Raw genomic sequence first — 15,862 nt, 5'->3', positions numbered from 1 at the left:
GAAGTTAAGGGCTGATGGAAGAAACCAACACAGGAGCTTGGGTGCCTCACTTAAGGTCCCTGCTGGATGACACCATTTGGACAAAATTTTGCACAATACAGTAGGATTCATAGAAGGGACTGGTCAGACTTGTAGGGCAGGCCGTGAGAGAGGCGGTCAGCAGGGCTATAAGAGGTGGAATCATTTGCTAAGAATCTGAAATCCTTACTGCCAATCTTTCTACCAAGCCCCCAGGGCCCATCACACACAACCCTGTGCTGTAACTGTTTTTGATTCCAGTTACCACATCTCCTTCAGGAAGGATTTTAAGGTGGAAAATATTTAAAATCCGTAATTGTTGTCAGAAGGGACATAGAACAAGGAACATGTAAACAACACAAATGTCCATCAGCACATGACTGGATAAAGAGGAGCTGATACAAATATACAATGGAATACTACTCAGCCATAAAAGATTCCATTTGCAGCAACATGGATGGACCTGAAGACCGTCATTCTAAGTGAACTGGGGTGGAAAGAGAAAGAAAAGTGCCATATGAGTTCATTTATGGGGAATCTACAATTAATAGCAATAATAATAAGACCAAAAATGAACTAAATATTTTGATTTCTTGAATATATGTAAGCACATCTGACTGTCCTTTGTGATTGGATTACAATATTCTGTTTATTATTCTTTTGTAAATGTCCTTATTCCTGGTAACTGTAATTTTAAAAATCTAAATTTCTAATTTGTTTTAGAAAGAGTAATTAGTACATATATGTAAACTAAAAAATGCAGTACACTCTATACATGTATTTACATGTAATATGTGTATGTTAAGTTGAACTGTAATAATTCTACCTAATAAAACTGAAAAAGGAAAAAAATAAAAAATTTATTTAAAAAATCACCCCTCTTAAATATTAAACCTTTCATTTCTGAGATTATGTGAAAGACAGCATGGAAGTAGGTTTGTAAGATTTTCTCCTTGCTCCTCAGTGAGCAGCCTGGGCTGCACAGCTTGGCTGCCACAGTCACCCAGGACTTGCCGGCTTGCTCCTCACTTGTTGGGAAGAAGTTTAGCTGCTTCAGGAATATTTATGCTCTTTGAAGTTGCTGAAAACCCCACAGAGCTTCTGTTTACATGGACAGTGTCTGTCAATATACCCCATTTTAGAAATTAGAACAGAAAATTTAAACCCGAGAACTGACAAGCATTCGCTGTCCCAGCACATGGTCAAAGCAGTGTTGCCACGGTGGCGTGTGTTGGTTCTAGAAAAAATGCACCGTACACTCAAGAATGAGGGTGAAACCACAGATCTCATCTCAGCAATGCTATGAAGAGGTGGGACCCAAAGACCCTAAAACAGTGCTGAAGTCCCCAGATGTCTCAGAACACACAGAGCCATGGGACAAAGAATCCAGTGTCTCGTGGATCATCAGCCGTGGAGACCGCGTCCTGGGTCAGGAGGAGCAGAAGTAGGGATAGCAGGTACACAGTCCTATTATAGCAAAGCTTTAAAGGTGTTGAATTGACTAAAAGAGTGGCAAAAATTTGCATTTAGACTACTACATTTCCTCTCCTGGAGACGTTAGAAGGATAACACTGATTAACAGAGGATGATTGTAATGGATTAACTATGTTACTGATGACATGAGCTGCTCACACTAACCCTGCACTCAGTGTAGACTAAGCCTTTTATGTACACACTTCATTAGGTCTGTACACCCCTGCAAGGTGACATTAAGCACTCATACAACCATGAAACCAGTGACTATAAAACAGTCACAAGGCTTCCTCTCCAGCATGAGGTAGCAAAACCAGCAAGGATTTTCAATGACAAAAGACAAAATCACATATATTTGGGAAAGAAAGCAAACAAAACACTGAAGAACAATAAACCAAAAGAGCAGATGGAAAGGAAACTTTTATTCAAGAAAGCAATGATTGATTCAATTAAAACAGGTAATGTCCCTGGTATAATTGAACCATCAATCCAAATTTTTGGAATAGTGGGTTGTGAAATTACTATCTCACTTAATATTGGAATTCCTAGTTGGACCAATTTGATATGCATTACTGGTGCGATGTTAGCTATTTAGGTAAATAAGAATATTCATATTTTGTAAGTTAACAGGAATCATAACACAGGACTTCAGATTTAGGGAGAGAATGCAAACAACTACTATCATACTCCATCCAGTAAGGACACGTGTCCCTGCGTCACCAAAGCAATGAGAATTTGCACACAGAAAACACAGTTCTCCAGTTGGACAAGTACGAGACCGTGAGCCATGAATTACGAGAACCAGCAACTGTTTAAATGTCATGGGCAAGATTTTTTTTATCATCTTGAAAACATCACTGATGCACTAAGTAAGAAAAAGAATTGTTTTACTAACAAATCTAACTGACACAGGGGTTTTTCCAAGTGAGAAGGTAATTCCAAAAAGTGCAGTAAGATGAGTTAAGATGATCTGTGCAGTGACGGAGCTGATATTAGACTTACCAGCATCACGATTTCTGGTTTTGCACTTGCTCTCTGCTCGTCACCTCTGACACAAGAATGCATCATATGATTTTTTTCTTTAGGGAAAAAACATAAATAAAATCTAACTAGAAGATGTGGTATGGAAAGCAGTAATGAAGTTGTCTAACCTAATAATGCATCCAGTGTAATGTAGCACTTATTCGGGCACTAAAATTTTTTAAATCATGATTTATTTTATATCCTATTTCTATCCTAAAGGAGGCACTTAAAGTTTTCTACTTTATTCAACATATCTTGTGGGGGTTGTGGTATACACTGTATGGCAGTTTTCAGAGACTTAAAATCGCCTCTGTGGTTGTGGTCAGGAAAGGCAAGGCTCCCTCACAGCTGCGACGGAGAAGGAATCCCCGGAGTCCGCCTCCGGGCAGCTTCCGAACCGCATGTGCTTGCACTTGGCACAGGACACCATCAGCAAGTGTAACTCTGACAAGGAGATTTCCCCGGGGCCTGGGAGGTGCTCTAACATTGTGAAGCCACTTGTTTCCCAGTTAGGTAAGGCTTGGAAAAATAGTTTATTAGAAGTGACTTCCTTTGTATGTGCCTTTTGTCCTGAGAGGTCACAAATTAGCATAAATATAAAATACCCCATAATATAAGAATTGAGGTACTGCATCTTTCCATCTACCTGTCTATTTGTTTATCATATTTATACTTAGGTTACACTTTCTATGATGTTCAATTCCGGGCACCAAAAATGAAAGGCTACAAATATTTCTTATAAAAAGCGGGAATGGGTCTAAGGGTTAAAAAACACTACTGCTAACAATAAAAGCCAGATAATACTTTTAATCTCAAATGCATCTGACCTTTCCGAATTCCTCCCTTAAGTTCACTGTTACAACAGTAATGGAATCTAAGTCCTTCCAAGACTCGGGCCTGATCGCCACCCACCCAGATATCTGTCTGTGGGTCCCTACTTGTCCTCGAGGCCCCCAAACACACCTTACAGGTTGAAATTTCTTCAGTGTCCCTACTGTAGGGGAAACCTTGAAGTCCCAGGCACTGTCCAGGAGTCACACCTACCTGCAAAAATCAAAGTCATGTGACTGAAACGGGACAACCCAGGTTGTGTGATAGGGCTGAAAGCTCACCAAAAACAGGTTTGGGGGCCTAAACCAAGCCCTCCGACTCCTCACATGAAGAAGGACAGGGAGGCCCAATTAGCCACGAGATTGTGGGGCTTCATTACTTCATGAATAAAGGATTTGTGCCAGTGCCACCTTTAGACAGGGAACCCCAGAACCCATACTTGGAAGCACCCCATCCTCTCCCCTCTGAACAAATATTCTCTCAAGACACGTAGTGAGAGATGGGAGCCCCGGTGAGCTCTGGAATAAGATGCAATCTGAAAGACTGCTGGTAACAAACGGTGTGGAGCTCAGGCAGCCCCCAGGGCCACCAGCCCTTGTGGTATCACTGATGCCCACATTTCCATCAACAACAGTTTCTTCAGGACATTTATGCACATATAACCATCACACAAAAATGATTGCTTAGACAGATTATAAGAGAAATAACATTATGAGAATGCCAAATTCATGACAAGTCTGAGTCAAGACCCCAGAGCATTTACTGGATGAGATCTCACTTGTGCTCCACAGTGAGCTTTAAACCCTTAGGACACAGTCTTGAAACAGTAGGCATTTTCTTTCTTTCCTCCAAGTTGGCTTTACTGTAGAACTCTGTAGACACAGGAAGACTCTGGATCCCACCTCTACTACTTACACAAAGGGCTCATCACGTGGAGAGGGATCAGCGCTGGTGTGACCAGCACCAATGTGAGCACTCCCGTGCCCAGCACCCCGAGGAGCAGAGCTCCCACCACAGGAGCAGAGACCCCCAGGAGCAGAGCTCCCCCCACGGGCACTGCAGTGCCTGCAAGAATCAGGTGTCTGATGAGTGAGCCTGGGGCGGGCAAGACAGGAAGCAAGCACCGCTCCCTCAAGCTCTGCAGGTGATCTCTGTGTCATCTTGAATAAATACAGTCAGCATTAAAGATGTTTGACAAGAGGGTAAAGGGTAAGGCCTCCCCAAATCTCCACGCATTCTTTTAGTGGGAGTCCTGTTAGAACACATGGTGACAAGAGACGCTGGCTTTACATGCGCACGTTGCCCTCAGGGCTGCAGGGGAGGCCACGGAGCTGCCTCTGCACCACCTCCTGCCCTCGTCCCCCAGACCTCACAGGGGCCGCTGACTCGTTTCTCTGACTTTCTCTCCTTGGTTGTGCTGCTCTTCCAGCTTTTAAGAGCTCATAAAATCCTCACCAGAAAATCTTTAATAATGAACCCAAATCAAACGAAATCAACCAAAGAGGCACACTGCCTTCTTCATTACTTTATATTTTAGGAAGATATTCTTGAAGACGACTCCCTGACATGAAGGGGTGGATTGAGGGGAAAAGAAAAGAAGACAACCATTTTAGGCCCATAAAAAATGAGAGGAAACCAGATGGTGTCTAGTCTTCATTGCACCTCTCTGCATGCCCCAATTTCACATGCCCCTCCCAACTGATCTCATCAGAACTCGACTGAAGGAGACAGCTGTGCAAATTTATTGGAAACCAAATCAATCACTACGGAAACAGTCTCCCAAACCCAGCGAGAACACAGTAAGCTGACCAGTGCCAGGATCTGAATACCTGCAGATCCAAATTCCGACCCCCTCCCTGGTGGGTGTACCTACAGTGGGGGTGTCGCCGTGCAGTTTGTCTGCATCCAACATATAAAAATGAAAGGGACTCCAGTTTTCAACATCACAGTCCCTCTAAAACAACTGGTGGTCAATTAGCGTTTGTCGCCAGCAAAACTCGATTTTCTCCCCTGCACGTGGAGGTGAACACACAGAAGTGACTGATGATCCCCGCTGCGAGTGTAGCTAAGCGTTTCTAAGCAAACTGGCTCCATCACCCTCCTGATGAAGAGGGGATCGTGTGAGCCGCGGGGCTCTGCACACTAACGGCCAGGCAAGGAGGGCGCTTTCTTACATTGGGGAGAAAAAGGCTGGAGCAGCACTCGCTGGAAATAAATTCTAATTAAACCTTCAGGTGCGGTTCCTGCAGCAGAACCCACGCCAATAGTTGAGGCTCCCTCCGTGCTGTCCAGTCATGTGAGCCAGGCTCATAAATATACCTGTGTGTTTGGTTTAGCAAGTGAATGATGTCTGTTTTCTGGAAATTACATGAGGGTGGAAAACCTTCCAAACATGTTCATTTATTTGCTGTGGAATTTGTTTAATCCTCTTAAGAGCATTTAGAATGAGAAACTTCTTAAATTAGCATGTTTGCCTGAGAGACCTTTCCAGGCACATGGGCCAAAATCTAGGACAACTGAGAAACAAATTCAAAACAGTTTCAGCTGCACAGCACCGCAGAATGTGTCCAGTTTGAGAATCAAGAATTTTTTCTCCACACACTTTTCCTCCTCTGCCCAAATTAATCAGCCTCTGCTGCTCTTGTATAATGAGTATCGTATGACTCATCTTCTCTGCCTGTAAAATGGAAATGGGAAATACTTCTGCCCAATAAAATGTCATAGAACTAACCCCCAAAATTATATATATTAAAAAAAAGGACTTTACGCTGTCCAGGGATATGAATAACTGATTTAATGTATCAATTGTTACTAGAATAAACTTTTTAGAATGTAACCCCTCCTCAGAAAACTTCAACTACTATTCAATAAAAATATCACAGGAAATTTCTGAAAAGAATTTAAAGGAAAATCATATTTAACTGAATCATATTCTAGGCACACTGAATAAATTCTCTTTAGAGAACTCCTACTTATTTTTTTAATAAATGACCTATAAGAATACACCCAGCATTAATCAGTATATCTTCATTCCTTTTTTTAAAATTCTGAAGGCATGCTATTTTTCTTAAACCAAATGAGGAGGTATTCACAAGCCAATGGACAACAGAATTACCTAAGAAGACATTATACAGCAGCAAGAGCAACTAGCACTATGTCAAACATTCTGCCTGTGAGTCACTCGTACCATCTCATTTTGACCTGACGGCTTGGAGGTGAGCTCCATCAGACCATTCAACACATGAAGAAACTGAGGCTATGGGTGGTCATGTTTCCAGTACTTGGTGGAGCCAGGATCCAAACCCGGATCTTTGTCTATAGAGCCTGTGCCTTTACCAGATCACACTACATTTCTCACTCTTCAAATATACTCAGTCCCAAAGGTAACACACCTTCCTTGCGTTTCTAGGAGTTTTAGGAATTACTGAATTACAAGGACTAATCAGACATTTTGTGGGCTAATTTTATATTTTCTGGTTTTACTGAATATGTTCAGGCCAAATTCATTCTACATATGAGAAGTCTTGAGGCAGAGGAGAGAGGGGAAATAAGCCAGACATAAACAATTTCAAGGGATCCACTTCATGAAGGAAGCAAATTATTAAGTAAACCACTTCAGCAACATGCTTGTCAATAAACCTTGGTGTCTCTGTCTCAACCTGAAGGAGGGTAAGCCCTCCAGCCCATCTGCCTTCCTGCCACATACCCTGGATGTTCTTGGTTCCCTCACCTGTGACACGTGTGTTCTCCTAGGACTCTGTAGAGATTAAATGATAAAACTATATGCAAAGGGGCTACCTCATTGCCAGACAGTAGGCACTGAACAAATAATAAAATTATTTTGTTTCACGAAAATGGAAGACAAGTCTCCCAATTAAACATTCCTGATAGAATCCCAACAAGCACTTTAACTTATCTGCCAGAAATTGTAAAATAGCATTTCTTTTTTGAAGGCTGTATCCATTCTACCTACTTTTTACCAATCCTGGCTGTTATCCTGAAAATCTATTCCCAGAACTTGGCATCCATCTCCCATATTTAAATCCTTTAAGTTTGAAATTATGATGAAGCTTGGGCACATAAAGAGTCACATCATAATTCACAGAATAAACAAAGACCACAGGATCAGGGCCACCTCCAGACCACATGTGCTCAGGACAGGCTCCAAACTTCACAAAATCAGAAGCATGCTGTTTGAAGAGAAAGAAAATTGAATGTGATCAAGGAGGCTGACACAGAGCACCGGCCGGCTCACGAGACGACTCTGTCGCCCTCTCGTCTCACCTAAGTCATCTAACACAGTAATCCGTTGATCTCTAACTAAAACTAGAGGACGGGTAGGGTTGGAAAGTAACATTTTTTCCTACAATATATACATATTGTCAAATAAAAATTGGCACTTGTCATCTGCCTCTGATTTGCTTAAGTCATGAGCCACTGCAGCTGCTGACCTCCAACACCCTCTGAACATCAGGAATGGGGCGCTCTGTGCTCTGGGAAAATGGGCAGAAAAGTCTTCAGATAGTTAGACATTTTCAGGAAATTTTTTGAGCCCAAATTCTTGCATCTCTTCCTATCTGTAAAAGCACTAAAATCATTAACAGAGACACCTGCTCCTTGACTAGCAGCAGCCTCTGCCAAAACGTGTACTGGACCTCACGTCCCCCTTCACTGAAATCTTATATAATTCTGAGCTCCCCCTCATCTTCAGAGCAGTTCCTGAAAGCTTTCTGAGATGCTGTCACCTGGAATCTGGTCCTCATTTTGCCCCAGATAAACTTTAACCAACAAATCTCAAATTTTGTGGTTTATCGACAGTACCACAGAAACCAAGCTTACATACTTGAACTCATAGTAAACATTCAGTATCAAACATTTCTTGACTTAAATTCCTATTTAAATGTAAATAATTATTCCATTTCTTAAATGTAACATTTTTAAATATAAATTAACAGATATTTGTGAATCTTCGAAAAATATAATCTAGAAAAATTTTAGCAATTAAAAAAAGCTATTGTGTGGAGCTTTAGAATTTCAAAAGTGGAAGAGAATAGTATTGTAACTCAACTTCTTGTTTTAAATGCAGGGATCCTGAGACCTCAAAAGACATATCAATGTGCCTGATTTTATACACTGTCCTTTAACAGAAAACCTAGAAATAATTTCCTGTTCTTTGAGAAACCAAGACTTCCTCTGCTGGTGCAGGGCTGAAATTTATGAAAATGGGTCGTGAGAAAGAATCAGAATATGGGGGCCTGGGTGAGGTAGCGGAAGAAAGGAGGGTCTCACCTGGTCGTGGGTGAGAAACAGGCTCCCAAAGTGTTGGTGTGCTGGGCATCCCTCAAGTGCCTGAAAACTACTATTTAGCACACCTGCCACCGAAATATACACAAGCTGTTTAGCTAGAAGGCTGACCAGGAGGTTTTATCAGTGAAACAAAGAGCTATTTTCACCTTAATTCTACATCTACAGGAAGAGAAAGAATAGAAAGCTGATATTAATTATTAAAAATTTACATCAAGAACCAAGGAAATTCCAGGAGAAATATAAAGAATTGTTGGACGTTTCATTATGGGAACTTACTGCCAATTCAGTTGTCTTAAAAGCTGTGCTATAAAATATATTGTTTTTTGCTGTTCCAAACCACATTTGAAAGAAATAATGTTTCTTAAGGGTGTTTCTGGAAATTTCTTCTATTTCCTAACACCAAATCTCAGACCCTTAAAGAAATGGGGGGTTGGCATTTTGTCCACTGTTCTCTACGCAATTTGCTGTTCCTTTAAAGAACAAGGTGGGAATCACACTGGAAAGCATTTGAGCATCAGGCTGCTTACATTTCCTCCGGAAGTCTTGGCAAATAACGTGGAAATGAACAGCAGGACAGAAACCTGGCGGGAGGGTCCCTGGCTAGAAGATGAGAACAAATGTGTTCTCCAACGTGCTCTAGTAGCCACTAGTTTAAATGAACTGAGCAATTGTTCCAGCATACACGCAGCTCTACATGAAAATCTCAACCGTTACCAGCCGCTCAGTGCAGCCCGAAGCAATGGACGGACTGCGGAGGCCCCTGGCGGCTCATCGTGGTGCCTTACACCACGTGCAGGTTGAGAGGTGCCTCCCCGCCCCCTCCCTCCCCTCCCATCGAGGGAGATGGCTGGTCCTCAGCTGAGCTTACCTCATAGCAAGCTGTCTCTCAACCCTCTGTCTAAAGCAAGGTAAAAGCAGGAAAGCTACCTGGGACTTTACAGAACCATTCCAAAAGGGAACTGAAGCACCTTTCTTCCCTCCTCTCAGCTGCCTGGAATGTGGACTTGATGGTTGACCCTCAGGCAGCCACTTTGGGCCATCAAGTTGACGGGCTGAAAATAACAGGCATCTGGTTCTCTGACCCTGGGGCCTTCATGCAAGCCAGCCCAGCGGTACTGATTGATTGACTTCTTTATGTAAGAGGGAAATACAAGTTTAGCATGTGTAAGCCACTGCTGTTATCTGGGGAGCTAGCTGTTGTACATTGCCACGGTAAGTCCTAATAATAAAGTTAAAGATTCACCAAAAACTATTTACCAAAAAGTTAATAAACGATAAAGAGTACCTGATTTTAGTTTTAATGCTATGAAATGTAAATCAAGTTTCAGCATATGCTAGTAAAATAAGACACTGTGGAGGAAAAGCCAGAGGTTGTAGAACAGAGACCCAAAGCATCCTCTTCTCCAAGGCACAGGAGGACAGCCGTGACTCTACGTGACAAGGCTGGAGTCACATGGGCTCCCTGTTTTCCTTGCCTTGGGTTGTGTTTTGTTTCCAGCCTTGGGAAAAATGGATAAGGCTGCTGGTCAAATCATTTCAGGAGCAGATTCTGTCATGTAGAACCCCTGTCTCTTCCTTTCCTCTGCCTCCTGGAATGTTCTGACACAGTTAATCAGTCCAGCCTTCTAAATTGAGCAAATGGAGCTCAATCAATCTGCTTTTAGACAGAGATAAGAAATAGACATTAAAAAGCATAACTAGGAAATCTTATCTTTCAGAGGTCATTGCACAGATGAAATAGGAGAATAGCTATGAATCACTCTGTAAACACTAAATACAATACAAACAATATTAGTACTGATTCTATGTCACATTCATCAAAAAAGGAAAACAGAACAGTTTTTTACCAGAAGGAGAAGGTGCTTTGCAATTTTCTGTCAATTTAATTCTTCAAAATTTCTATAAAATTGATGTCTTTAAAAAAATCAATGCACATTAGGGATTAATTTTAATTCCTTCATCTTCCCTTGTTTAACAGATATCAAGAATGATACCATTTCTAGACATTTTATCTAGGAAAGCCTTTTGTATACATGAGGCCCAGAGCACAACAAATTGTCAGTATCATTCAGGATAGGAAACCCATGTTTGATACCCGAACTTGAAGACATGAAGAAGATGCCTGACTTGTCCCACTGACCTTTCAAGCTATTATTTTGAAACACGTGTTTCTTCTTGGTCCAGAACAGACAAGCATTTGTTGATGTGAGACTGTTTAAGTGAAAAGGTCAACCCATCATTACCACTTTAGAGACTGAAACATTACCCTCCTCATCCATGTGGACATAGCATCCTTACTGATTCCTAACATGAAAAATGACCACCTCAGGGTGCTTCAATGTAGAGAGGTTCTCTGCTGCAGTGAGGAGGAAAGAGTCATGTGCTTCAAGACGCACTTACTGTCTGTAGCTCACTTGGCAAGACACTGCAACTTGTCTAAGCTAAAGCTTAAAAGTGGAAAATAGAGACAACATCCATGGCAGAGGGCATTCAGAGGCTAATTCCTTGGCACCACTTCATCACTTCTCAAGAGCCGTGGGCAATACCTTGAGAAAGGCAGCAATATGTTACCCAACTCATCAAAAAGCTGCGCCTCCTACTAATTCACAGTGTCATCTGGCTCAACAGATCTCCCTGTGTCTCTACAGTATACGTCTAATTTTTCTTTATTTTCTCGTTTGGGGGACACTCCTTTTTTGAAAATCCTCCTCCCTGCAGTAGAAGTTCTTAGTTTCCCAATCAGAATGCAGGCTTGAAGGGGGGCAACAGAGCTGAGAAAACATAAATCAGTATTTATTCCTTGATATATTTTTTGCACATGGACTAAAAATCATTGGGTCAGTTGGACATCAATATCATATCTAATTTACACAATTGTCAACTGTCATTTTACTACCAGCTCCTGAAACAGTCACGTGGTCACTAGGTTTTTATTCTTCCCTTGATCCATGGATTCGATGATTTCTAACCAGACAAAATAGCTTTTTGAAAAGAAGTCTGTTTCACCTTTTGCTTTTAAACTAAACTTGTGTGCTTGACCCTGACTTCATTCTAACATTCACAAAAAGGTATCCAAGGACAACCACATTTGACATCATCACTAGATGTGTTGAATACAATGGTGAGCTGATTCTTCCAGATCATTAAAATATAAATGCACATTATCCTGTGGTCATCTTCAATTTGTGGTGTTTTCAGTAATCGTTACCTCTTTGGATATTTTATCTCACATTTAGCATTTCTTTATGCAATTCAGTTACATTAGTATATAAGATTTCAAAAGAACTGCTTTCTCAAAATGATGACATTTAACATCTATGGTCTTTTTTAAATCAAGTAATTCAATATGGTTGTCAAGGACAGCAGTGAAGGTTGTGTGTGGTGATTGATGCTTCAGAGTCTCCAGTCCTGCCCCATGATCTTACAGGTGTTTATGCATCTTTGTCTGTGTTATCACATCAGTCTATTAAGAGCTGAAATTAAACTACCTGGATGCTAATTTTTCTTTTTAAAAACAATAAACTCAATTTCCCCTTCCAATTCTTTATTGTTTCTCATACTGAGGCTCACCACTTTTCCTAATATATATATATTTGGTGGGGAGGGGGGCACAGCCCTGAAAGCCTGCAGACAGCACCAACTCTATAAGATTAACCAGAGGTGGCCGTGGATATTATGTGACTTCAGCCACTGAGCACGAGCACCTGCTGTCCCTCCAACTGTTCTGCCTCCATTGTTGACAGCCCTGAAGGTCACTGCACCTTGTAAAATTCTACAACCTTACAGTTCATATATTTTTGAAAGTTATATATTTGTGAAAGTCGTCTGCTGTTTGCGTAAAAAGGGGGGGGCTTCCCTTTGCTCATTTCATGCTAAACTAAGTCCAGAAAGACACACACACATACACACATGCAGTTCTGTGTGCCCCCAAGGAAAAGTTTGAAAGGCTTTGGGAGAGTGGTGGCACTCAAACCTTTGGAAATTTGAGCTCTATGAGAGCATCACTTATTCAGGAATTAAGCAGTATAATTCTTAATGAAGAGATTCATAATCACCCACAAGATACTTACCAGAATTTTTTTAAAGAAGATATCTTCCCTAAAATCCAATGATAATTCAAATATCCATGGAAAGAAAGTAGATCAGTAATATCAAGCAATAATTTCTACACTTTTGCTGATTAGCCTTCAGCCCCAAACAAAGGACATACAAATAAGATACCTGGAGATAAAGAGATGGAAAAGAGGTATTAAAAAGCAAGAATATAAAAGAAGTAATGGCCTTATGGAAACCTGTTCATTTTCTTTGAAATAATTTCTTGGTTACAGGAACTCACCCTTGAGGATCTGGAAATGCATCAAGAGGAAATCTACCAGGGAAAAGAAGGAGAAGTAATTCTCAGTTATCTCCGAGGCTGATCCTAAATGAAAAAAATTTCCTTGGCTTCCAGAATAGACAACCTGCATGGTTCCCTTAGCAGAAGAGTGAGGAGGAGAGAAAACTGAATGTGTGTGCAAACCATCCTTCACCAACCGTGTTGGAACACAGAATTTTGGTAGGGTTAGGGGCACTGCCTGACCTATAAATATAAGAGAAGGAACAAGCTCTAATAAGGTTTTTGAGCAAAAAATGCTTTTAACTTTAAACCTACTCTAGGAAACATGCTGAGAAATCATGATAAGTGCTTGAGGTGTAGCCTTGCTGTTTACGTTACATAAAGGAATGAGTCACCACATGTACCATTTTGGGAACGGAATCTGTGTTGCAGCCTCCTTCACTTAGGTTTTTGGAAACCCTGAGTTTCTGGCCACGGGGAATTAGGCTTGTTGCATATCTAAGGGGCAGCAAAAACTCCAGGGCTCTTTTCCATTGCAAACCACTTCTACTTGAGACCGGCTTTAAGAATCATGCTGAGAAATCAGTGTAAGTGTTTCTACACGTCACTCTACATTTTATGCTGGATGAAAGAACGTCTCTCCACATGGTCACCTCTGACATCAGTATGTGTGTTGGAGACGTCCTTCACATAACTTCTTGGAAAGCCAGAGTTTCTGGTCTAGAGGAACTACGCAACTTACATATCTAAGGGGAAGCAATCGCAGCAATTGTATTTTCCAGAGCAAACAATTTTTACATTGAAACCGGCTCTTGAAAACATACAGAGAAATCAGAGAATGTCTTACTACAATTCACTCTACCTTTTATGCTGGAAAAAAGAACGCCTCAACACATACTGAATTCTGAGGGTTGAATGTGTATGAATACCGCCAAACACATAGCTTGTTGGGAAGACACAGTTTCTTTTGGGTGGGTAACTAGAACACATACATATATAAGGGGAGGTATTAATTGCAAGTCAGTTTTACAGTGAAAATTATATGAACTTTGTACAGGCACTAAGAAACCATACAAGAATGCAGAGTAAAACTTTCTACTGCAATCCATTTCTATTATGCTAGACTAACGAACGTTTCTCCACAGCTACTTGTGAGAGTTGAATGTGTGTGAAAGCAAACAATTCACTATTTTGTCAGGAAAACACAGCCTCTCTTGTGTGGGGAATCAAAACACACACATATATATATATATATATATATAAGGGGAGGACTAGCTACAACTCGGTTTTACAGCGAAAATTGCATAAACTTCAAAAAGGACAAGGAAACATACTGAGAAATCAGATTGATTCTACGGGTCCCCACTCGTTTAATGCTAGATGAACGAACGCCTCTCCACATGAAAAATTCTGAGAGATGAATCTGCGTGAAAGACGACAATAATTTGGATTGTTGGGAACATAAATTACCTTTCGATTGGGGAAACACACTACATAAATGTATACGGGGAAGCACTCGTTAAAACAATGTTTTACAGAGAAAACAGAATGAAATTGAAACAGGTACTAGGAAACATACTAAAAAATCAGAGCGTTACAATTGCTCCACATTACACTAATGCTTCATGAAGAATAGTCTCTGAACATGATAAAATCTGAGAGATGAATATGTATGAAAGAATACAATAACTACAATAACAAAGCTTGTTCGGAACACACAGTGGATTTTGATCTACAGATATATATAAGGGGAGGTACAAGCTTCAAATCAGTTTAAAAACAAATGGAATAAATTTCTAATGGACACTAAGAAACATACTGAGAAACCAAAATGAGTGTTAATATTGCAACACATTCATTTATTTCAGATGAATGTAAGTCTATTCATGAGCAAAATTTTTAGAGTTAACTGTGTGTGAAAGCAGATAATCACCTAGCTTATGAGAAATACAGAGATACTATTCAGTGGGAAACAAGAGGACATAAATATATACAGGGAAGTACAATTTGGAACTACTGGGAAATAGTTTTACACGGTTTTACACGGAACACTGCATGAACTTCAAGCCGGCACTAGAAAACACTGAGAAACCAGAGTAAGTGTCTCTCCTTCAACCCGTTCCCTTTGTGCTGGATGAACGAACGTCTCTCCACATGCTCAGGTCTGAGAGATAAGTGTGTGTGAAAGCCGTCCTTCACCTAGCTTGAAGGGAACACAAAGTTTCTTTTCAGTTGCAAACTCCACTACATACTTATAAATGGGAGGTACAAGCTCCAACACGGGTTTACAGTGAACACGGCAGGAACTTAAAACCGGGAATAGGAAACAGACTGAGAAACCAGAGTAAGTGTTTTCCTGCAAACCGTTCCCTTTGTGCTACATGAACGAACGTCTCTCCACATGTTCAGTTCTGAGAGATAAGTGTGTGTGAAAGCCGTCCTTCACCTAGCTTGAAGGGAACACAAAGTTTCTTTCAGTTTCAAACTTCTCTACATACATATATATGGGGAGATACCTGCTCAAACACGGTTTCACAGTGAAAATTGCTAGAACTTCAAACCGGCACTAGGAAATAGACTGAGAAAGCCCAGTAAGTGTTTCCCCTGCAACCTGTTCCCATTGTGCTAGATGAACGAACGTCTCTCCACATGCTCAGTTCTGAGAGATTAGTGTGTGTGAAAGCCGTCCTTCACCAATCATGAAGGGAACACAAAGTTTCTTTTCAGTTGCAAACTCCACTTCATACATATATATGGGGAGGTACAAGCTCCAACTGGGTTTTACAGTGAAAACTGCAGGAACTTCAAACCGGCACTAGGAAACAGACTGAGAAACCAGAGTAAGAGTTTCACAAGTAAACCGTTCCATTTGTG

Source organism: Vicugna pacos, chromosome 21 (genome assembly GCF_048564905.1).
Source record: "Vicugna pacos chromosome 21, VicPac4, whole genome shotgun sequence".
Taxonomy (NCBI): domain Eukaryota; kingdom Metazoa; phylum Chordata; class Mammalia; order Artiodactyla; family Camelidae; genus Vicugna; species Vicugna pacos.
This window is presented reverse-complemented; position numbering follows the sequence as displayed.